The sequence below is a fragment of the Bombus fervidus genome, chromosome 3 (genome assembly GCF_041682495.2).
Source record: "Bombus fervidus isolate BK054 chromosome 3, iyBomFerv1, whole genome shotgun sequence".
NCBI lineage: Eukaryota > Metazoa > Arthropoda > Insecta > Hymenoptera > Apidae > Bombus > Bombus fervidus.
In genome coordinates, this window is record NC_091519.1 from 4,821,211 (window position 1) to 4,846,783 (window position 25,573).

At 33.5% G+C, this 25,573-nt stretch overlaps 2 long non-coding RNA genes across 2 annotated transcripts; both read left to right on the forward strand.

Moving 5' to 3' along the window:
* Window positions 1-8,309: 8,309 nt before the first annotated feature.
* On the forward strand, window positions 8,310-11,013 carry LOC139998468 (uncharacterized). The gene is made up of 3 exons (XR_011803288.1): window positions 8,310-8,418; window positions 8,844-9,028; window positions 9,107-11,013. It is a non-coding gene; the product is annotated as an uncharacterized lncRNA (long non-coding RNA).
* A 92-nt stretch (window positions 11,014-11,105) lies between these two features.
* LOC139985346 (uncharacterized) lies at window positions 11,106-15,259 on the forward strand. Its single transcript, XR_011799398.1, has 3 exons — window positions 11,106-11,764; window positions 12,704-12,897; window positions 15,031-15,259. It is a non-coding gene; the product is annotated as an uncharacterized lncRNA (long non-coding RNA).
* Window positions 15,260-25,573: the final 10,314 nt, after the last annotated feature.

The following is a 25,573-nucleotide window of genomic DNA, read 5'->3' on the forward strand; positions in this document are numbered from 1 at the left end:
TGACTAGCGTAAAACGAAAGCGAAAGCATATTTAAAAAATATCATCGGTAATATTTCTATTTCATAATTGAATGGCGTATCATTTGAGCCGATATCCCGACAAAATTATGGATTACCGATTGGTTTATTGCGGTATGTATTGATCACGAGAACAGCATGAAAGTGTCGCGAAGTTTACGATATTACCGAGACAGGGGACTGCATTCAGGTTGCCCCTTATAACACAATCATTAATCACTTACCAACAATGATTTTATTCGCGGCAAGCGGTCCGGGTGTAACGTACCATGACGCACCCCGAACGTTGGGGACGATACATCACCGCGATATGTAATATTGCTCTCGGCTCCACAAAGAAAGAGAACAGAAGAGAGCTGTCCTGGCTCGACGTAGAGCCATCGACCGATCGCCCCATCGCAATGCCCTGAGCGATGTCAATCGATCTTCCCGCGCGCGCCACTTTCAAACCGTGAAAACACTCTTGCCACGGAACGCCAGCAAGAAACTATCAACCGTGAAAGAAGATTGATTTCTTGCGTGTATTGTATTGCCGTGATTTATGCATTTCCTATCCACGCCATGTTGCCACGCATATCCAACATCGATAGTGATTTTTAAGCAAGTGGGAAAGAGAATGTCACGCAATACAAATAAAAATTGCAATTTCTCTAGCTTTTACACAAAATGGCCAATGTAACTGCAATGCCTTTTCTATAAGATTTAGATAACGGAAATATACTTTAAGAAACGTGGAAATCTTTTAAGCGAGAAGTCTAAGTACGTAGTTGAAACTCCGCACAGTTTCGCATGTAAGAAAAGTTATTTGCAATTCATATAACTTTTTAACGTAAGAAATCCAGCCGTAGAAGCTTATGACAGTAATGGAAATCATCGCATAAATTCGTTTCTTAATTCTACTTATCCATGCAAATGTCATAAGTCGAATCGAGTAATCGAACAGCAAAGACTCCACGTTTCTACGTTTCCCATATTCGAATCGTGAAAATATTAAAAAGCTAGTGTCAGGCGATAAGCATAGCCCACGAAGAGATGAAAGTAGTCGGGGCTTACTTTATCGTATATGGGCTGATTATATACGTGAATATTTCACCGGTGATGATCTGGGAGTGGGGTGAACGAGGTTAGGTGGAGGGGCCATGCGCGAGGGGTACAAGCCGTAGGGGAAAATGACGGTAGGGAGAGGACGAGGATTTACGCGTGCAAGCCTGAACGCCCTTTATACGTCGTCGACGCCGTAATATATGACACCTATAGATCACAATTACGTGTAATGGCGCTCACTCTTGTATTCATGGCGATATTATTTCTGGTTGCCTTCCACGGTCGTCGTCGACTGTACCCTCTCCCCATCTTGTTCGTACGAGACTTCGGTCCGTATGCTAAGCAGCCGGTAATTCTAGTTTGATTTACTTTCCCGTCCACCCCAAAACTTTGCAGCGAACGGCCTCAGCGCACTTCCAACCCCGCCGGGAAAGTGATTACGTTGAATTGGGCGATAAGTCTTTTATGACCTTTCTTCCTTACCAGTCGCACAGTAGCAAAACTTACACGTTCCCAGATACGTGTGCAACGATTATTTTATCAAACGTCCTTTTTTTCTCTACAGTGAATTTATTTTCATCCCATCCCTCAGAACTAGGAGAATTTTGCAAGGAGTAATATTTTTGACCCCTGTTTGCTTGATATAAAAATGCCATTTTGTATAAATGTTATATCTGTAAAAGACATTACAATGGTGTTATTGGCGTACAGCAACATTAATTGACAGGTATTTTCAAAAATAATTTAGAAAACATAATTTATATCTAACAATGTGCAATCGACACAATGTATACACAATTTACATATACGTATACATACAAGCATTTGGACGTACATATTTATATATAGACGTACATACATATGTAGCCCACTTTGGATGCCACATTTTACAAAGGATTTTGAATATCATTAATAAAAATTACATTCATGTTAATAAAATTATTTGCATATATGTTTTATGTATGTAATTATCATATAACTTCTTACGGAGCTTTAACAATTACGACATAATGAAACGGTTTTATTTGTTATTTAGTTTGACTTTGTATCTCTTATATTTAAAATGAAAACTTATTTCAAATACTGACATAAAAATTAATATTTGCCACGAAACTTCGTGTTGCATTTGATCGAAAATATTAAAATTGGCTATTCATACAAGAAATAATTTTCGTAAATGAAGGTCTTTATAATCTTGATAAAAGTAATAACTTCAATCTATACCGGCTACAAAATTACAACGTACAATTTGTAAATAATCCATTGTCATTATGATTAATTGTAAGCAGATAAACATATAAGATTGCTTCATAGTAAAATATGAATATTTTACAAGACATATCGAACGTGTAGAGGTAAAAGAACTGGTAACAGGTAACCTTGAATGTCATATTACACATGATCTAAAACTTATCTTATGCATCGAACAGAATCATCCAGCAAGTTGTTAAGGTAGTGAGCGAAATCGCGAAATAAAATCAAATTTCAAAACTTCGATTATTTGATATTGATAGTGATCGTGTATTAGGCATCGCACGAGAAATGGCAGTGATGCAGCCAAAACCCTATGGACGCAGGTAACATAACTGCGAATATGTTAACGCAACGAAACGTCGTTAAAGATCTTTATCCATTACACGCAACGGATGTTCACCGAACATTATGACAGCCAATGAATATTTGTCCCCTTCGTTGTAATTCACAGAGATATATCGTAATACTGAAATGAAATTCACTGAACAGAAACTGAATTTTACTCAACGAAGAACGTAGTACGACATGACCGCTTAACAATTCTCCGACCGTTATTTAAAACAAAACTAAATTTAAATAGGGTTCCAGTGTTACGAGAGTAGCGTTTGTAATTTTTGCTTATTGATTTAAATTTTATTGCCATTGCGAACAATTGCATTACACTTCATACTTCTACACATTTTCTTTCGGTTAATATTTATAATGTATCGATGACGGCATTAATTAAGGCGATTGTAATTAACAAATTGACAGGTAAATTAAACGAGACATAAAAATGGCATATGAAAAATTCTATTCAAAAAGTGGTATTGGGCAAACGCGCAATGCATGCGTATAACATAAAGCGTTCTAAGCCATCACGGAAGACGAGGGTTCGCTCGTGAATCACCGCGCGAGTGCATTAAGTGGCAAGGTAATTGAGTGAAGCGCCGTGTGTCGCGGTGCTTCCGCAACGGCTACTCGAAACTCGCGTTTACGGGGCTGCGTTTCAACCAGCACCAATGGCGCTACTTGTCGCCGTCGGCAGTGACACGTGTGCGCGTGCGAATAATAACCACGTACACGTTCATACAGTCCGGAGATAACTATTGTCCTGGTCTCGGGGTGTAATGCCCTATTGTGAATTGGTCACAGTGACGTATCGCCTGTCGTCAGGAAAACGACGGTTAGTTTATTTCATTTCAAATAGTCACTCGTTCTATCCGTATTCATGACCGATGCACAATCAGAAATTCGAACTTGAATCTCATCCGTCGTAACTTTGCATCGATACTTTAAGTCTAGAAGAAAACCGTTAACTGTGAAAGGCTAAATTTTTATATACTTTTTATATATCATTATCTTGCTTATACATTATTATACTACGTTGATTATAATTAAGAGCAGATAATATATAAGAAATTATATTATATATAAGGAATTATGTAAACAAAGAATCAAGTAATTTATGTGCTGAAGAATACATGATTTCGATGAATCCTTTGATTAAACGTCCATTAATTTCAAATTGTATGCAATTGATGTGATTTTAGTGCTAATCAAAAACACTTTTTTACGGTATAGGTATTTAAAAATATTCGTATTACGCAACGATTGTGAAAAAGATGAATAAATAATTCCAACGTATAACAGGTTTTACATTTTTGATACTGCGCCATTTGTGGAACATTTATTTTCGTATTATTTGATAGTTTGTAATCACATACTAATAGATCCGTATGGTACTTGCGTGATATTTCTGTAAAATTGTGAATCATATCCATAATCTAGAATTTTATAAATAACCAGAGCTCCCGCTTTGTTTTTCTAAATAGCAAAAAAACTACAATTTATTTCATTTAAGTACATATTTCTAATATAAATTTTGTTTCACTGATATAGTATCGCGATTTCGATATCAGTATTTAATCAATAATACTTGTGTCATTTCTTATATTCTATATAACGTTACGACGTGCAATAAAAAGCAACTTATATCGGGTTTTATTGAAATTAAATACATCGTTTAAGATTATTGGGAATAACTTCAGTCAAATCAGATCAACTGGAAAGTACAGTTACATATTATCTTTAAATATCAATTTTGAATATTCTAGACATACCAGTATGTAACTTTTTATTTTCTTCATTTGACTGAAACGGAAACGTTTTATCAATTCATTTCATCAATTACATAGCTTATTTTACAAAGAACTATTTCTAAACTAAAAAGTATCAAGTACGCGTAATTATTGTTCAAATATTACATTGACAATATCAGGTAACGCAAAGTAGGGTAGGTATGAAATTATAAGAATCAATCTCTGTAAACTGTTAACGAAATATGTGTTCCAGTGTGAACACTAAAAGCATATTTACCATTGCACGAGATTACCATTGAAATTTATGTTTGCCGTTAACAATTGTTGCGTACTGCAAAATATTTCAGGTTTATTACATAGCCAGACGCGCGTTGAAAGTGATATTGCCGGAAGTTCAGGTGGGGTAAACGGGCCCTAATTGTTACATCGGAGAAGGTACTATAAAAAAAGGATGGCAGGAAGAAAAAATGTGTAAACTTGACGCGTTTCTACGCGTTATGTAGATCTAGCGGTACGTGCGGGCGCACAAACGAATCACTCACGTTTCCTGTAAATTGCGGATTCATGGTTTATCGGCGCACAGCCGAAACGTTTTACTGCTCGGCGATGCGCGATAACGCCGTGCTGACAGCGGAATGTCCCGGCCAAAATGAATCCAGCGAGTACACGCGAGACGCATATGCGGGAAACGTATTCCCCTGTGTTTTGTTTTTCGCGGCCGTGCCTGGAATATCGGATATAGCCAGTGGCGTAGGGCGAAAGGAGACCAACTTGCCTGGAGAATTTGCGCTGCACCCCCAGAAACAGGAAGACGTCTCTGCTGACAGTGTACCGGCGCGTTCGTTATCGTGACATTCCTACTAATGTAACTGTGTAACCTACGACGTATGAAGATAGACGGGTATGCATACCGTGTTAAATATTCTTTCTGCGGGCATGCAGCGTACCGTGTTAAATATTCTTGCATATTCCGTAGACACGTTGCGACGACACGCACGCATGTTACTCTTAATACAACGTTATGGAGAAACGACGCTCCGCGATTTTATCTTCATTGAATATAATGATCTAAATGCTGCAAGATTCTTTGCTCTTTTTACTCCTATACAGACATAAATAGATTTCTTTCGGAGGATCCATTTTCCATAAAAGAGGACGATTTCTCCACGATACTTTGAAGAGATTGAAGGTACGGATCAAACTAACAAACGGATGCGTCTGCTCAGTTTTTGTAGATTAATATTCAGAGTGAAACAAAAAGATGTAAATATTGAATATATCGTACGGCAATAAACCATAACAGTAATTATTATTTATGATTCACAAAATGATCAAAATATTTTATTGTGTTATTACTGTTCAACTCAATCACATTTACAAATTTCAGCATTATGAACATTTATACAGCTATTCTTTTACTGCAGAAATTAATTGCATTCTTTTTGCACAACGGAAATTATTTTGGTACTTATTTGGAAGTTCAGTCTCCTTACTTACTTGGGTATTCTTGAAATATATTATCAAGGACATCATTCTGAATAATATTTTTTTTTTTTTTTTTGACAACCGCTCAGTATTGCTTTTCAGATTATAAAACAATTTGTGTTTAATATTATATACTATTATTTTACGATTTATTTTATAAATTTTTGTCCTGTAAACAATTTTTGAGTGACGGTAGATATATTCGTACATTTTTGAGCAATTGAAGATCAGAATAAAATGCAACATACCACATATCAATCGATTCATAGGAAATTATTTTACACTATTCTACCCTAAGTCATAACCCATTGATTTTTCTTTGTTATTTACATGATATTAAAATGCGGCCACCTATGAAATGTAATCATAATCTACATTCAATTGAAGCTTTTGCGAATATATTTTGGTAACTAAGACCAAGCGGCAGTTAGTTGTATAAGAAAAAATTGTTCAAAATGATGATCTTGACAACTTATTTCAGGGGTATTGAAATCGTCAAGAGCCGACGAAAACGAAACTTAAATAATTATTTTTTATACGTGAATTTCTTCATTTCTAGTGGAACTACATTTAATTGTAATAAAAGCAAAGATCGATGTAGGTACACAAAATAATGTTGACTTACTTTTTGAAATAGAAGCGCTAACACGTCATTGAAAATGAATATTTTCAATTGATGTACTCTGTATATTAAATATTACTGCATATGTTTTCTAGATTTTGATTACTACTCTATCTGACTACACGAATTATAAATAATTTCCTGTTATTAATTACACCAACGATAATTATGAAAATTTATTCAATTAAATTTGCATATGGAAAACAATTTAAATACCAAAGGACGTAATTGATACATATCTAACATCTAAAAAGGGAAAAGAACGGAGAAAATTCTCTTGTATACCATTAAAGTCGTGCTTTAAAATTTCGTTATTTTATTTACATTTTAATAATTAATTTAAACCATATCCCTTTATTAACTGATACGCTATTTATCAAAGCACCAATAGATTCCAAATCAAAATCTTCGATTGTGATATAAGGCAGGTGCTCATTAGTAATAAATCAATGAGATATTAATAATATACATTATATCGATAAATTATAGTTTCGGTCTTCACTGTTTTAATACAAAAGAAATTAATATATACCTATTAAATTATACGTATTTCAAAGTGTACATGTCAGTGGGGCATTAAAAATATACTGTCATTTATCATGAAACACACCACCGTCTAGCGAAACATAAATTACAATTTCCCTCCTAACCGGATTTACAGTATTTTGTTTGATTCACACGTAGTGGTCATTAATTTAATATCCAATTAAGCTTGTACTGGTTTCATTGAACGCGTACCGTGACCCATTAAGTGTAATTGCCTGATATTTATTTGAACGATATTGACAAATGCTCACGAATTTAGAAAGTAAGATATGAATAATGTTAAATTGCCTTTGTTAGCAATAGTTTCATTTTTACATGCCTTCAAGAAAGTACCAATATAGAAAATATTCTATTCTCACTTGATCACTGATAATGAACGGTAATTATACAGTATTTTCAGTTGATCATTGATTATGAACGGTATTTATGAATATGTATGTATATATATAAAGATCTAGGATAGGTATTTACACTTAGAAATATCTATTTTAAAAGATAACGCAAAAGGATATGATACCTAAAGAAAAATGCAAAAAATATCTATTAATGATCTTGTTCCACTTACGAATATTTCCTACTTTTATGATAAAAAGATATATAATCTCCCACGTAAGAAACTATTGTAATTTTATTGCTTGACAAGAAAGTCGAACGATTGTTTCGCGATTGTTTTGAAATTTATTGGCATACACACCTCTCGTTAACGAATACTAATAAACTTTCTGTTTCTCAATAATCAACCCATAAATTAGAAATGAAAATTATAGCAGAACCATGACGAAGTAAAAAACAAGTGGGTCGGCTCTATCTAACACTGATAATTGCATTGTCGCATTAATACCTACGTATCTAACATAATGCAGTTTCGAGTCTGAAGACAAACGATCCAATCTGTTAAGAGTGTGCCACCCCTTGATGTGTACGCTTTCAAACCGCAGTTATAATATATTCCCCGAGGTCAAAATTTATTATCCACTAAAATACCTGTATTGCTGCAAGAAAGCGGCTGTTGACTAGAAAAAGCCACTGTTATTAATTCGCATTAACTTAATAGCTATAAGAGAGAAAAGGAGAGGGCGAAGGAAGAGGGGCGGGAGGAAAGAGGGGTGTAGACAGAAAGAGAGAGAGTGCGAGGCCGTAGGGGGGAATAAGGTCACGCCAGAAAGTGAGTAATGAAGGCGGTTTATCTCCGAGGAGTAACTAGCGGTGTTCGTGTAATGGGGGCATTCATCAACGCGATCTCACATCGCCTTTCCGTTCGCGTTTCAGAGTCTCATGACGATTTGCACTACGAACGGACGGTGAGAAACGGAGCTGAAACGATTTCTTTCTGCGCGCGTCTTGGAAAACCCGTTGCCACTTTGCCACGTAAGATTAATGTCGTCGAAGCGGAGTTTTCGGCACCATTAATTTTTCTGGCACATTTATTAATTTTCCGTACTCGGCAGTCGTTCAGCACAGAGTTTAAGATCTTGACGTTAAGCTGACGAGCAATCGTCTTTCTTATTCCTATTTCCTTTTGCATCTTTCTTGCAACATTTTTTTATTCCAACACATGTATAGTCATAAGATTGGATCATGTACTGTGTGATATACGATTACAATTAAAAGTTACATTATTTCTTCGAAATTTATCGTAGGTAATGAAATGAGAAAGTTTGTAATTTTGTTTAATTTATCTTTCTTACATGTTGGTTATCACTTAATCGTTTTCTATTCTATTGTAATCGTTCAAGTTTATTTTATTGATCATGCAGAATCTATGAAATTTTACGTTATACGTTTAATCGTAGAGCGCACATTGTTGTATATGATACAACGCGGCACTGCCACTATGTGACATCAGGGGGATAACGGCAACAATAACAATAACAACAACAGCGAAGCATCAACGACGAACACGATATACACGCGCTGAACACGCAACAAGCACAGCGGGCAGCCATATTATTACCGTCTTTTCGCAGTCCGCGCCTCTGTAATTATGATTTTATTTTTATGGACATAAATTATACAGGCTGCCTAGCTGTGTCATTATACGGCATTTTAATTCAAGGTTGTAGACATAATGGTAACCCGCACCACGGACTCGCTGCTCACCTGCCCAGTAAAGAGAGGAGAAGAAGGAAGAAACGTGCACGTCAGGGGTAAGGAGGGAACCTCGCTAGTGGGGAGACGGCCACTTTGCCTCTTGTTACCTGTACGCTCCTGCGTTTATTTTTCTGCTTCCTTTGCACTCTCATTTCCTTGCTTTCCGAGCTGACGATCAATCTACATAACGCTCGACCTTTTTTCAATTTGAATTATTGCTCTCGAATATGTTCTACGAATTGGAAATACGTCATCTCCGTTCGTTTATTTTATATAAGATAAGATTGAAGTTCTACCGTTAACGGAAGAAGACTTTCTGCTTTCGCCACTGATACATTGTATTATATATGTACATCTATATTATTCCACATATATAAATCTTTTATAAAATTCCAGAAAAATTCAACAAGGAGTAACTTGTAAATAATATGTTTGTTACTTCATAATAGAACTTGGTAAAAAATTAGAATAAACACATCGTTTTCTTCTTCTATATAATTAGTTAAAGTTAAAAAATGTTAATAATGCAAACGTCATTGTAAACTAATTATAATATTTTATTCACGCCAAAATGATAATAGATAACTTGTGTAATATAAAATTATACTAAATCGTGTATCTTCTAGTTTATCCAACTAAATTATGATTTTAAGTATATATCATATGTTCGTGTTTAACACTTTAATTAATATAAGATGAACTATTTTTTAGTTTCTTTTTTTTTTTTTTTTTTTTTAATGAACGTGATGAGTATTACATTTGCTTTATCTACATAAAGATCGGAAGGATATTTATCATACTAAAATACATAGCTACATAAAGTAGAAAATAACTAATTACGATATCTAATAGTAATCTCGCATAATACCTCAAAGAAAGTATAAATCTATTTTTAACGAAAACCAAAACACGAGTGGAAGAAAAGATGGTATCGTTTCGTATGGCCTGCATGTTTATCTCTATAATATGCGAGTTTTTTGTACTTCCGTTTCCTTATAATTCTAACAAGCCTGATCACGGACTGATTAAATCGTGTGACGCTCTGCCCACGTACGTAATTATATAACTTTTTAGTGAACATTGATTAATTATTCTCACTCGCGTCATTAAGGGAACTTCCGTCAGAGTCACTAAAAAAGTTTGCGCAAACATTCTACTCCGTTAAATTTGTGGAATTATGAAATCTTCTTTTTCAATGACATTAGCAGATATTACGAGTAATCTCAGAAATTTTTCGTAATATTAATTTGCAATGGTATGAGATTACTCACAACTTATCTATATAATTCAAAAAGAAAGGAATATTATTTGTAACTTACAAACGGCTTGCTTATAATACAGATTATATCATTCGTAAGTACAGAAAATTGCAAGAATTATACAAAATGTAGCAATCCGAATCCATTTTGCAAATATTTAAATGCTTCGCATTTAATTTTTAACTGTGCAATACATATTACGGTTTCATCGATATCCCGAACACCTCTTGCCTAAGAGTTTATTCAGCGCCATACACGTGAATGATATTCCTCAAATACTGTATGACTGTAATTTAAGTGCAATTTTAAAAGGCAGTACAGTGCTTCAAGGTCCTGGTGATTACGTAGAATAATTATGTAGCGGTCCGTTGTTACGTTATTACGGCCGCCGGAATTATACTTAATTTGTAGTCATAAGTATACCCTACTTTGGTTTACTTTTGACAGTAATTCGTACTTTCTTGGAACTGCCGCTCCTATTCTGAACAATGACGCCTCCCTAAGAATCCGGTAATTCATTTCGTACGATTGCGTCAAGAACTTTTACCGCTTGTCTCGTAGACTATAATGCTTCGAATCCAATAGGTAGAATTTGAAAACTTAGCTTTATTCTTTTGGCTCTTTTTTCTTTTTTTTTTTTTTTTACAAATAAACGAATTACCCTTCCTTTATTAAATAAAAATAAAAAAAAAATTAAATAAAAACAAACAAAAATATTACTTTTTTAAAGTGTTTGTAACGACAAACAGCAAAATCAGACACAATACTTTGATGATATTGACATATAACTGGGTAATTAGCTAATTTTAATTATGCATTTATGGAAAGTACTAAATTCGGTGTCACTCTTGTTTTCCATGAATTTAGGAAAGAAACTTATATTATTCACATATTTGCGTCATTTTAGTGTTACATATACTTCTCTTGTATTTATAAAATTATGAAACTATGAAACGACTTCCATTTTAAGACGATTGAAATTAGTGTACAAATCTCAATATAATTGACGATGTCAGTAAATTTTGGTTTTGAAAACGAAAAGGTTAGCATTTATAATTTCAATTTGTTTTATAGAATTTGATCAATGATGCATCACTACTCAACAAAAATAAGACGATATTTTATTTGAAGGACGATACAATCAATTTTGTTTCAAACAGATATGTACATATATAAATCGCTTATGACACATAAACGGTGAAATGTCACTGGAAACAAACATTAGAATGATAGATATTTTCAAAAATTCGTAAACAAAGGCTAACATAAAAAAAAGAAGAAAGAAAGAAAACAGAGGAAGTGGGAAGAAGAAAGAAAAGAAAATTGGCTAGAGCGACTATTATTGATAAAACTAAAGTGAAAGGGTAAGGACCAGTGACTCTTGTTCTTTCAAAAATGATCATCGATCCTGTCAGTTGAGATAGAACAAAATCGGAGGTTCGTTCGCTTTTTGTCGATGAATGGGACAAGGATCAACACGTACGGTAGTCGGTAATACTCGATGTTGCGAACGCCCGGCAGAGTGGCAAGCTGTCAGCCCGCCGCCGTGCTGTCAGTCTCCTGTCTGGTTGCTGTCTATCTGTCATTCACTCACTCAACCCACTCATTCGGACAACCCATCTCCCGGACTTTTTTGGCGTTCTCCTACCTCTTTTTTTTAATCTCTCTTTTTCGTGACTGATGTTCAAACTCGTTGGCCCCGTTACAACGCCGCCCGTACGCATCTGCCTGCGAAAATATTTTTTCGGCTCGTGCTAAGCCAACCTCCAACGATATCCAGCCGCGTTGTCCTGCGAAAAATTCATTCCAGATGCGCGACGCACTCACTGTGGTCCGGAATTGTTTTCGCTACTCTGCCAGACCAATAATCATCCTGTCATATTAATTAGCATTGAATATTTTTAAAAGATCAATAAGGTGAAATAAAATCGGTCACAAACTTGTAAAATATTTTCAGGATTTAGTATTTAAACGAATTAATCGAATTTTTCGTTCCTTATTCATTTATTTGTTGTTCGTATCGAAAAAAAGAAAACGGGATCGTTTTCGTTAAAGTAAGAGTTGACGTTATTAACAAAGGAGATCCCTTGATCTCCTGTTCTCCTTAGAACAGAAGTAATTAAATTAAACAGCTAACACTTCCTAATTCTGATCCTGATTTAGTTGATACTACGTCCGTAAATCTTGTCGATTATACAAGTCATTTGAATGTAATTATTTCTCAATTTAGAACATATGAAGGCACAATAACATATGAATTAATGCACGAATACCGTAATTACATTTCTCAATATTTATTGCAGTGGTAAATGTATCTGGACGTTCGTCATCATCGATTACGTAAATTAAACGGAAATCGGAAATGGCTTTTGTCTAGCAGGAAGAAATATGAAAATTTTGCGACACAATGCAACGATACACAGAATCTCGACCCCTTCACACACTTATAGACGGTTTGGATATAAATCACGTGGATTTACGGCCTCGGTTAAAAAGGGTAACGCAATATTTATAGTCATCTCGCACAGTTACATATAACAAATTGAACTTTTATATAAACGCGCTCACATCCAAAGGCCTTATGGCAGGCACAGATTTTAATTATCGATATCGATTTATTGCCAATACATATTAATGCAGCAGCAAGCTACCTCACATACAGGTGTTTATTCATATTGATGGAACCAGATTGAAACATAAACCGGATATGCAAACAACTACAGGTTTAATCGTTCGATAGTGCTCGATAAAAAAGGTAATTTTACACACGAATTGACGCAAAAATTATTATTCTACATCATTCGCTTTCTACTTATTATTAAATTATTCCAAACCGAATATACACAATATGAGATTGTGGAATTCCAGAAAAACAAGAAATACTGATAATTGGTTTCGCGAGGAAATAATTAAATCTACTTGATATTTGAATATATAAATCAATATGCAAATATACATTTGTGCTCTTTGTGAAACTCTAAAGTAAGAGTAAAAGATACGAAGAAAATTATATTCAATGAGATAAAATCATATTATAAGAAGGGCATAACCATAAAATTGTACACAATGTATCATACTGCATATCATAAAAACAATATTGAAAGAACGAAAACCAATAAATCATTATAAATAATTAGTTTATTAGGAATATCTTCGTTTAACCAAATCTTCTTTTAACAAAAGTCTGTACTTTTTTAGTATATTTGTACTATGTTATATAAATTTCTAATAACAGTGTTGGGATCATGTTATAGAAGAGGTAATGAGTTTCAGCTTGGTACTGTACAAATTCGTAATTGTATAAAACAGGAAATCTCAGGCGCGTTAATTAATCTCTTGTTTAATTAACCAACGCGGATGGAGGTATCTAACAATGAGAGCAGTAAGTCATTTCAGCATAAGGAAAATCATGTAGCGAAACTGAATTATACCAATTTACACACGCGAAATAGTCATTAAAACATGATCCGGATGTTGAATGCACAGGACTGAAAAATACATATATTGTAGATAATAAAACACGATGCATTTGAGGACATCGACGAAGTCGCAATGATAGCTGGAAACAGACGCTACAAAGAAAAAGATGCGAAGAAGCGGAACTCGTAACGACTAACGATTCCATCCATTTCTTTTTATAATCTTCATTACAGCACAAAAATCAACCATTTTCAGTGCCTCCTGAATCTTTGACACGTACTTACACGACAAACTGTTTATCTTTAGATTGTTCCTTATTTCTCTCTTTGTACATGATTTTAAATAGAATTCAAGAGGCTTAATTTATGTCTCGTATATTATTACTTGATAATGGTTATTATCTTTGTTTTCGATGCTGTAGCTATGTTCGTTACCACCTTTATAAATAACATAAAGTAACATAAAGCAAACTAGCAAAGTATATTAAAGTAAGTAAAGTATAGTAAAGTACTACGTAAAGTTGACATAATTTTTGTATAAGGGGCAAATGACGCAATCTTGGATTAGATTGCTTCAGGAGTTTCATCAGTTTTGAAAAAAAAAATCTAATTATCTATAATTTGTTTACCTAGTTATCGTACTCGTAATTAGATCTACGTATATAAATAAAAAAAAAATCCGTATACAAAATGTCAATAAAAAGTATCTACATAAGAAAATAAATTTTCATTAATTTTATTAATGTAGAATGAGGAAATACTCCATAGGAATATGCAATTATTATAAAAGAGAAATCGTTCATAAAATTTAATGACTTACATCATAACATTGGAACAATCATACACAAAGCATTTTGTAAGATTTGACAGAATTATTTATCAGTCTTGCGTAATCATCAGTTTTAACGCGTTCATATTTTTCAGAAATGCTTCATAATCTTTTTTGTTTCTGCCAAAAAGTGTTCTATTGAATCTTCTGTTAAATATTTGGAAACTGATTAGGAATACGGTTTACACATTTGGAAACATAACATTATTTTTATTTTCCTACTATTTGTATAATGGTGTCATATACCCCTATTAAAGTTCTTTCCATTTCTTTTTTCAAATAACTCAATTGAATGATTAAAAAAATTCAATATACAACAAACGAGAAGAGAATATTTATTACATACTTAGATCAACAGTATACGTATAGTAAACGTTTTCAGCTGCAATAAAGGAAGCAGACATGGCCGAGTAAATCAGTGAGAGATCGCGAAATACATATCACCATCGCTGCAACAGGGCGTGAAAAGAGCTTTACCAAATCTCTGGCAGAATTCCCAAGGAAGTCTGAAGGAGAATGATCCGTAGTAGTACAACCTTGAAAGCAGTAAAGTGATCGAGCAATACCAAGAAAATAAAATAACTACTTAGTTAAGTAATGAATCGATTTTCGCGAAGGACAAAATTTATTTTATGTTTTTGATCAATGTAATAACTTTATTTGAATAATATTTGATTTGAAATAACATAGAATCTTCGTATATCGAAAATTAGTAAATTGTTCGGAAATAATTAATTATGATACAAACTATTGTTCTATATTGTTATTGATATTAAAAAGTACATAATTGTTAAAATAAGTTAACAGTTCCTGTGTGTGTGAAACATATCGTATTTTGTTGATTTTTAAGTTTGCTTAAAAAGCTGATATCTAATACATGGATTATTATCTTAACTTGAATAGATATGAAATTGATATTCACCAATATGGAATATACCTACATATTTATCGTTGGACGCGTTATTGTGATGTTGCTCAAAATAGAAAATGGACGTCCTCTATGAACCGAAAGGCAAGCATCGACTGTCAAGAAGTCAAGTGCAGACACTTTCGGCATACTTCTACGGTAGGATGCAGCGAATCCCTTCGAAGTGCCATCAATTTCTCGGTTTCCCGGTAACTAGGTAGACGAACTCGGCTGAGTAAATCGCAGCGTATCATCGTCTCTGCAACAGGGCGTGAAAGGGGCTTTACCGAATCTCTGGCAGCATTCCCGGAAAAGTCTGAAGGAAAAAGGCTCGCGGAAGGACGCGGCAGCGGGTGAGGCGAGTGAACAGAAGCAAAGGAAGGAAGATGACTGCTCGGTTGAGTAATGGATCAATTTATTTGCTGGCTGTAGGTACCTACCGGGGGTAGTAGATACGTATATAGGCGGCGTATAACAGGCCAGAGAAATGGCTACGTTGGATCCCCCGTGTGTCGGGTAGAAAGATGTGCTGCGGGATGCGGGCCGCTAGGAGACGATTTTCCTATCTCTTTCCGACCCTCACTTCTCAGCATCTTCTTCTTCCGTTCCTACCGCCGTCACCTTTTCCTCTCGCCCCTCTTCCACCTATTCCTTCTCTTCGTCTTCTTTCTCCAACACGTTGCTCAGCAGTCTCTTTCGCCAAGAAGATCGTATTTATTTCCACGGTGGTGAGAATGGATAGCGTTCCCGTGATCTATGTCTCGGCGCAGACACATCTCATTTACTCTGCGAAGCATAATTCCTTAACACTTTTTTGGGGAAAAGCGCTCATATATCTTGGTTACGCCACCAAGTCGCGCGAACTCCAACGCCTGGCACACTCGTACCAGCAATTCCGACTCTTGCTGTATCTTTCCCCGATATTTTATATTCGCCGTTCCTCTTTGGATTTGCTCGGCTCTCGGTTTGATTTAGGCTTTACGCTGTACCGTTTTGGAACCACCGTTTCGTTGTTTCTTAGCGGCTATAACGAACTGTGGCACCGTTAAAAGGCGTAACGCTTGTCATTCCATGATCTTTTTACCGTAATGTCGCTCTTTTGTCTCTTGGGATACATTAACCATACATTACGTTTAATGTAAATATCCAATATCCGATTTCGATATTTCTTGCTTGATCCAATGATTCATGGCTTACCCAGTTTCTGTACGCTGTTCACAAATAAGGAATCTCACAGATAAAGTGACACGCGATACGTTATATTCATGAACAGGTTTTCGTGTTTATAGTTGCAATCTTCCTTTTCCATGTACTAAGATAAATGGCTGTTTCTGATATCGATATATAATTTGCGTAACCAGGAAGCTGATGCACGATATTCGTGCGAAAACCCGTATACATATTAAACTCGTTGACATATATCGTTTCGTAATACATAATGGAAAAATTGGAAAAATTATTTGTCATATAAGAAATAGGAGCATTAGAAAAAAATAGGAATAAAAGAATGTATGGAGTAAAATATTTCATAGATACCATTTTTATTACAATTGAAAATGTATTCTATGTACACATTTGATCTGTTTCAAATTTCAATTTTTACAACAATTTTATTCAATGAAATTGTAATTTTTACCACAATTTTATTCATTGTGTTAGAAAGAATTTGTTTCTATTCTAAATGGTGTTTTTAAATTTTCGTACGACTATAAAATATCCTAGCGCTAAATAGCGTAGTATACAAAATAATAACTTTTATTTGCGAAAATGAATATAAAAATTACTTCCTTAAACACTTACTGAAAATTAACATGAATCCTCTGTTTTGCATATAAAGTACCTACTATAATCTTAAGGCATCATCCAGGATTTGCAAATTACAATTAGTTATGTGGTAAATTTTTCGCATTAAGCTGACCACGATTGCTATTTAACTGCCAAGCATGACTATTCATTTTTTTAATTGCAGGCATTCATGCATAAAGTGCAAAATATGACGATCCATATACAGATATTAAAAAAACTTTCTTCAACGTGTTGTAATAGTCTAACTACGTCTCCAATGAAATCATATGCACCGCATTAAAAATAAATAATTACAACTAAATACCAAGCTAATCAACTTTTTGTTGATTATAAGTAATAACTGTGTGGGCACGAAATTCCTAATTAAGAATCATGTGTGTAAGTAGCAGTAAGAGAATTGTAATTGTCAACACAAAACTGTACAATAAAAATGGGTATTTTTTAAGCAATTAATAATACAATATTCGTATAAAGATAACAAAATTTATTAAATATAAAAATTGACAATTTTTCCAGTAGGTAGCAATTAAAAGACAGCTATAAAGATAAATACTATCTGGAGATTAATACTGAAAACTAATAATTGTAAGTCGAATAGTTAATTTGATGATGTGTGATATGTCATAAATATTGTTATAATATTGAATACTATAACATATAATATATGTTATAGTATGCGAAGATAATCAAAAAGTAGCGATCTTCTTTTATGTCTCTTATCTAAATCGTGCATTTAAAGTTACAATAATATACCAAATAGATATATTATTAATCTGTTAATTTAATGTAGCGATAAAGTAAATAATTGCAAAATGATGTTCGAAATGATGATCGAAATGTCCGGGCAAATTCGTTACACAGAATTTCGAACACAAGAATTAATTTCAAAAGGGTTGATAATACATACTTGTTTTACGGCTTGAAATAATATCAGATACGAGGCATATATAAATTGTTCAGTGGAGAACGGCAAACAAGTGTCGAATTAGAAGGTTGTCGATTGGCGGACGCCGCAGGTGGATATTTATACAGCATCAGAAGTACCTGTATCGCAATCATTAATAAATAACGGCATTATGTAAATGAACAATTTGTCTCTGGGCGGTAGGGCCGCACGAGCCTTCTCCGGTGTAGTCATTTTAAATATAAAATGAAAGTACAAACGTAACGCATGGCAATTTATTTTGGCCGACTGTCACGGTGCGGTAGAGCGGTGGCTCACATTTATAATGAGAAGACAAATGATGCGTTACGATGTGTCCGCATGCCTGTACAAGCACGTATGAGCGCAATGATGACCGACCATTAATTTATCGCACGGCGCAACACGACGAAACTAGGGCTCCCGTCAACGAGTTTTTCGTGTTGATGCCATTTTCGTTGTACCTTTTCTCGTTGTACGTGTTTTATTACACGCCTAAATGGAGACACCGAACCTTTCTCTTTCTCCATCTACGCAACATCAGATTATCGTTCGACTCTCGTGAGTTTCATTATTCCCTTTTTCCTTATTGTTCCTTCGGTATTTATTAATGAACACCAATTTGTATGAGTTTCAAATGAATTTACACTCTCTCGATAGAAGAGCTTTATCATTCGTTGAGTCCTCCAATCATTACTCCTCAGCTACCTACTTGTAAATATCTTATTATGAATTTTTAATGCTGTAATGCAAATTGTTTATAAGGAAAATTAAATGCGTATTTAATTTGTTTGCTAGTTAAATGAATTAATTAGACAAATGTAAATACTGGATGCAAGGACAGGTAGTGTCACGATCACCGCAGCAGGATTCTACGCTTTTAAATTGATAAAAATCTGTTTAGAAAGTTGTCGCAAAATTGTTCTTGACCAATTCAAATTCAAGATCCAATTTGTTTGCTTGCATTCTATTTCACTCATCACGAGGACCAAACTTGTCGAAGGAACTATAAGTCGTAATTCTACCATTCTCTTCAAATGGTGTTAAAGTTCTATTGCCTTTTACATTGGCATTATGTATTTGCAATATATTTACATTTTGCAGCCAGATAAAAAGTAAATACCATGATATTAATGAGAATGCAGCAAATTATTCCTTAGCACATGAGGTAGTTTACCCCAAATACAATAACGAGGCACTTAATTTCATGATTTCAAAATATTACAAAATTACTTACTACATGGAGTAACTTTCCAAACAAAAATTGAACGGCATCGAAGATACGACTTGATGATATTAGATTTTTTGCAAGTGGATGCGTAGACTCGCAAAAATAAAGTATGTTTTTTAAAAATAGAATCACATTCCCTTATACGTTTATCTCATTATTCCATACAGAAAAATATTAAGTCGTTCATGCCAAAAGAGAATTAATTCAGGAGAAACTTTAATTGATATTTTAATAAATTATGGTTTCGAAGCAACACAACAAAGATAATGAACGAATCCTCCGCTCTAATGTTTTGATATGACTATCATACTTAATATTATTATGAATAAGTAATTGTTATACATAAGATGTCCCAAGTCTTTCTCGTTAAACCGTGTTAGCATATCCTATAAATAAAAACTATATATATACTATATATATATTATTAAAAAGATATAATAGAAAAACGAGATAGTAATATACTCCTTTTTCATTCGATACATCATGGAAATAGATTAATCACGCTCACTCTAATGTTATTTCAGAATTTTTACGAACACTGATTGATATCGATAAAATGTTGAATCTATCGGACTCTGTTTGATGTTCTACCATTCCAGTCGCCGTACTCTTTAATTCTATAATGCGTATCCGGACCTGACAGGCCTATTCCCCTTTCTCCTCAGTGTAATTATTATTTCATCAGCTTTCATGTGGAAAATAATCACCAAATTCAAAGATGTATATATTTTTATTAATATTAACAATTCAAAGTACTGTAGTAAAAGGGTGTAATTAAAGAAATGTATATTTGACAACATAAAACATAGGGGCATAGGCCTGTTAAGCTCAACGTGTGTCCTGTAGGGTTAATCCTCGCTCACCACATCAAGGCTTTTCTTATATAGTGTTCTAGAAGTAAAAATTCAGTGTCACAATATATGATTATGTGGCCCCAAAAATTGCTCTTTAATGACTTATAGATCGAAGAGATCAAAACACATAAAATTAGTTAACCATTGTGTCGGTCAAAATACTACTGCGTCGTTATTTCGTATTTCTACTGATGCGATTTCATAGATCATTTATGCAACTATATTTAATATAATATTTTTTGCTGTTCCTACTTGTAGGTTATGTTGACATCGTTTAGTATATAAATTCTGAGTCTTCCTACATATGTAATCAGAAATACAATTTTTGTATCTTTTATTTTTGCATTTGTATATCTTTTTTTCAATGCTAAGAAATTATAATTGTTGAATCCGTAAAAATATATTTGAACAATGGAATCGTCCTATAAGGTTTTATGACAATTTATAATAAATTACAAAATATGATTATTATGCAAAAGTATTGTATTATGAAAACATAAAGATTACTATAGTTGGGCATAATGCCATACCACAGATTCCTCAAAACTACTTAATGTATTCAATTGCTTTTATATTACTAAGTCATTCTTGGTAATAGCAAGACACCAATGTAGTTGTTGCATGTCTAATTATTGTAATATATTCATATTGAAATTTCTATCTCTTTAGATATATTTTTTAATCAGTATTTTTAATCAGTAACAGGTATTTCTAATTAATAGTAATAAAATTTCCAATCGGAAAAACCGTCATGTTACGAGGATAAATGTTTACGAAAGATTTTGTAACACGTATGACGCATAGCACGAAATGAGTGATGGAGCCACGAGGTTTTTGTCGTGATACCATCGACACTATCTGTCCACGACAACTATATCAAACAATAATGGTAAATAACGTTCGATAAATCTCTTTGTGACATTTTCACCATTAATGGCCATATGTAATACATCAATGTTGGCAAGAACAAATACACTGTATCTAGAAGAGTATTGTTTAGAAAATAAAATTCTGTCAAGGTATCTATTGTGAAATCAATTAGCTTTTTAACAGTAATAATCTTTCATAATTTATAATTAATATAGCTTCTATTTTTTCTCTTTAGTAATTATTATAGCATCCAATATTAATTAAACGCTTCTGTGAATTTTGAAATCATAGTTTTAGAAACAGTAAAAATTGTCAATGAAAATATTACAGATAATGCTTCGAATTACTATATCCAATTTATTTACTTTCTTAAATATTCGTACAAATATTAATTCGCAATGTTACATTTGGTTCAAAGATATTTATGGATTGTTACATGAAAACTCTTTTTATAAAATTTAGGATAACGGTATGCATATGAATAAGCAACAATAAATGCTGTATACACATTTTATTATGTTAAATTTTAAGGATTTTATAAGCTTCATTTTTTTATTGTATTGTGTTTATTATTTCTAAATGTTATTTTTTCAGAAATTAGGACAGTACTGGAGTATTGAAATAAATAATTCTAACATCAAGTATTACTGGTATTATCCGCTACAAATTTCTAAATTCCTACTAATTAACATATTACTTGTGTATAAATATCTACATATAGTTAAAAACTAAGCTGATTATTGTTCATAATTCGATATCATAATAATTATGTAAGTTGTATTAATTTTATACGTGTACATTTACAATTCTATAATGAAATCGTTTTCTTGAGAAAACATTAAAAAGCCAGATAGGTACATGTGTTTGATATATACGCAGATAAAATAAAATTAAATAGACCTTGAACGAAGTTGAATATTCCTACGAGTAATATTGAAAAATTAGTTTTTCAAAGCAACGTATCCGTTATATGTATGAACTGGATTAGACCTTGTATATACATGTATCTGTTTCATGAAGCAACTTGTATGCAGGTCTAACCTGGCACATTATCCCGGACTGTAGATTAGTTGTTACCCAGAGTTTAGCACTAACTTCATGCGTGTGATAATCTCCAGCTTATACTACAAACCACGTACGATATGATGTTGTAACGTAATTTACAGAAATATGTGAAGGTTATTTCATTTATAAATCGTATTTGTAAAAGTGTGTTATATGATGTTATTAGAAATGAACATACAATTTGAACATCTTATATATGCACTACCGTCTAATATGATTTTATCTTCGTTTTTACATTATAATACCATCTAATTATTTATGCATATATATTTTCCTTTCTATTATAATGATTTATAAATAAAAGAAACAATTCTGTTTTCATCCATGCGATTATTTTTTGTTTTACATGCGACTATTGAAACTGTTCGTTTTTGTATTTAATTTATTGAGATAACAATATAAATTGCAATAACATATATATGAATATTACAATAACACCAATCACGATAAATAATAACTAATTCACAGAAGGAATTCTTCGCGTTTTAACTTTTTGATCACAAAGAAGAATAGAATTCTAATAATATAAAGGAATTATGGTGAAAATAATGAACATTATGTAATGTTTCTCGATCTTTATCTTTCTGTTAAATGTATTCCTTGTGCAATTATGTTAGTACGAATGAATCGACGTCACGGAAGCCAGTGATTAATAGTAGTTAATAACAGGTTATTTTAAAATTTATTCATAATTTCTGTCATGGTTGGCAGCATAAATGTATGATGATCTATTTATTTATAGTTCGCGTATACGAGAAAACTGGTGTGCTTAATGAAGATTTTCAAGAGAAAAAAAACAATTGTGAAAATGAATTACTGCTTTTAGCACATATCGGGCAGGTATATCATTATGAGTCATGTAATACAAGACAAGCTATCTTTTAAGAATTAATAGAGTGTAAAATATAAGACACGTCACATAAAATATTTTACAACAATACAAAATGATAATAGCAAATAACGAGCTGCAAAGACAGGTTTTAATTAAAGATACTATATGCTATACGTATATGTGTAACATATTTGCGGACATGTAATTAAGTATTTTCGCCTTACATTTGAAGCAACAACAAAACGTTACTCTATTCTACTGCATGTAAATTTTTATTATTTCGACATAGTGCAAACATTTCTAATTAAATATTTATACAGAATGACAAAAGATGATTTTATCATTGATCCTGTCACACACTCAAGGAATCATCTGATTAGTAAATAAATAAACCGAACACTCTGAAGGCCACACCCGTTGAAACAATGGATTAACGAGACCCCCTCCAAAGGGACTAGATCCTCGGTAGAGCGACCTTCCTAAACGAGCGCAAATACAGTCTATTGTGATACTTCGAATCTATATATTGTAACCGTTACTCAGTTGGATTTTCTATAATAAATTTGATCTTTGCGTATCAAATTCTATTTTCTTCACCCTATTTGTGAAAGAATCGTTTCATTCGTGCCGCGGCGCGAGGATATCATTTGCGATTTGTTAATTTCGCGATCTTTTGTGCCTCCGACGTGACAAATTGGCGATCCTGCCAGGATCCATTCATCGCATCAAGGGGAAACTTCAAAGGGAAGTCTACGGATTCTACAGCGAAGGACCACGGTCACCTCTTTGATCAAAAGAAGGATCTACGAATCTCGGTAAGCTGGTTTTCGAATATTATCGAAATCCTAAAACCAAAATACGTTCTGAAGATAGTGACTCTTCCGAAAATATCGCGTCTATCGAGATGAATCCAACTGACATGAGTACGGTAAAGCAGAGCGAAATTGCGACTGTGATCGAACAACTTCAAATTCTTACTCACGAGTTCAGAAACCTTAAAAGTGATACTGATCAAAGTATTAAGAATATAATAGAATTCGTGGAAACTTGTGATAGAAGTCAGGCCAAAGAAATACGAGGCCTTGCAAAGGCTATGAAACTAAGGTACAACATCGAAACTGACCAAGTGCTCACGAGCACGGCTTTAGCAATCGGTGTTGACCAAAGGAGCTCAGAAATTCAAAGTATCGAAACGAAAACAGTCCCTGTATCATCTGACGATTCAATGGAAGTAGACAATGAAAATTTATTCAGTACAGTTCCCGAGGAAATGGATCCTTTAGCATGTACTGACGATGATACATTTAAAAAATTAAACGATAACGAGCAGAGTGATATCTCTACTCCAAAAATAGGCTTACGGGTTAAACCCGTATCTGAACTTGTTTATGATGGATGGAAACTGGATTCCACTGAATCACCAAGAGTATCCCATAAGCGACGTAATAGTTCCCATGAATCAAATTCTGAAGATATAATTGCAAAACAAAATGATGAAGAAATAATAGGAGGTAAAAGAATAAAATTACGTGCGAAACGAATACCTGATAAGCAATTGCGAAAATCTGTGGAGGAAAATCGCGTTGTAACAATAAGTTCAGAAGACGAAGCTGTAAAATGTAGTCCTGAAAAATCAGAAGATCAAGAAGTTAAGGATGTCAGCGATGACCAAAGTACTACTCATTCGGTTGCAATTGGAAGGAAAACAAGAGGACGTCCTAGAGGAAAACGAAGGCGTTATAGAGGAAGTGGACGTTCAGCTCGACCAAAACATTCTGAATTTCAGAGTATTCAAACTTCTGAGGTATCATCTGAGATCCATCTTGATGAAACACCAAGCAATAACGATTCTTTAAATATGACACCAATTTCACAGAAAAAACGAAAGCAAAGAAAAATGGTGTTGGGCCTAGAGGTAGGTAGAGATATTGTTCCTGAAACACAAACAGGATTAACTCAAGATGAAACACCTGTAAGGCAGTCTAGAAGAATAGCACAATTAAAAATTAAAGAAGAAGCAGATAGACGAAGGATTGAAGAAGAGACTACAATCATGTCGTACAATGTGTCTAAGCCCAAAATTATACATAGTTTTACATTGGATGCCTCAATCAATAATCCTTCCAGCTGGCAGAAAAACAATGAAAATGTGATATCTGAAGTTGATTTATCAGATTTACAAGAAGATGATTTATCAAATTCTAATACTGATATGATTATTGAATTTACAAAATATAATTTTCAAAGTAAAAATACAGAAAAATCTTTCCATCACAATTACGTGAATATTAATGTACATTCTGAAGATACCATTTCTAGAAGTACTGTACATAATGAAATGCAGAAACAAGACTCAGAACAAAAAATTCAGAAAAAGAGTGATGTAATTGCTGATACTCTGATAACTATCTCAAATAATGTTCAAAATAGCACAGATG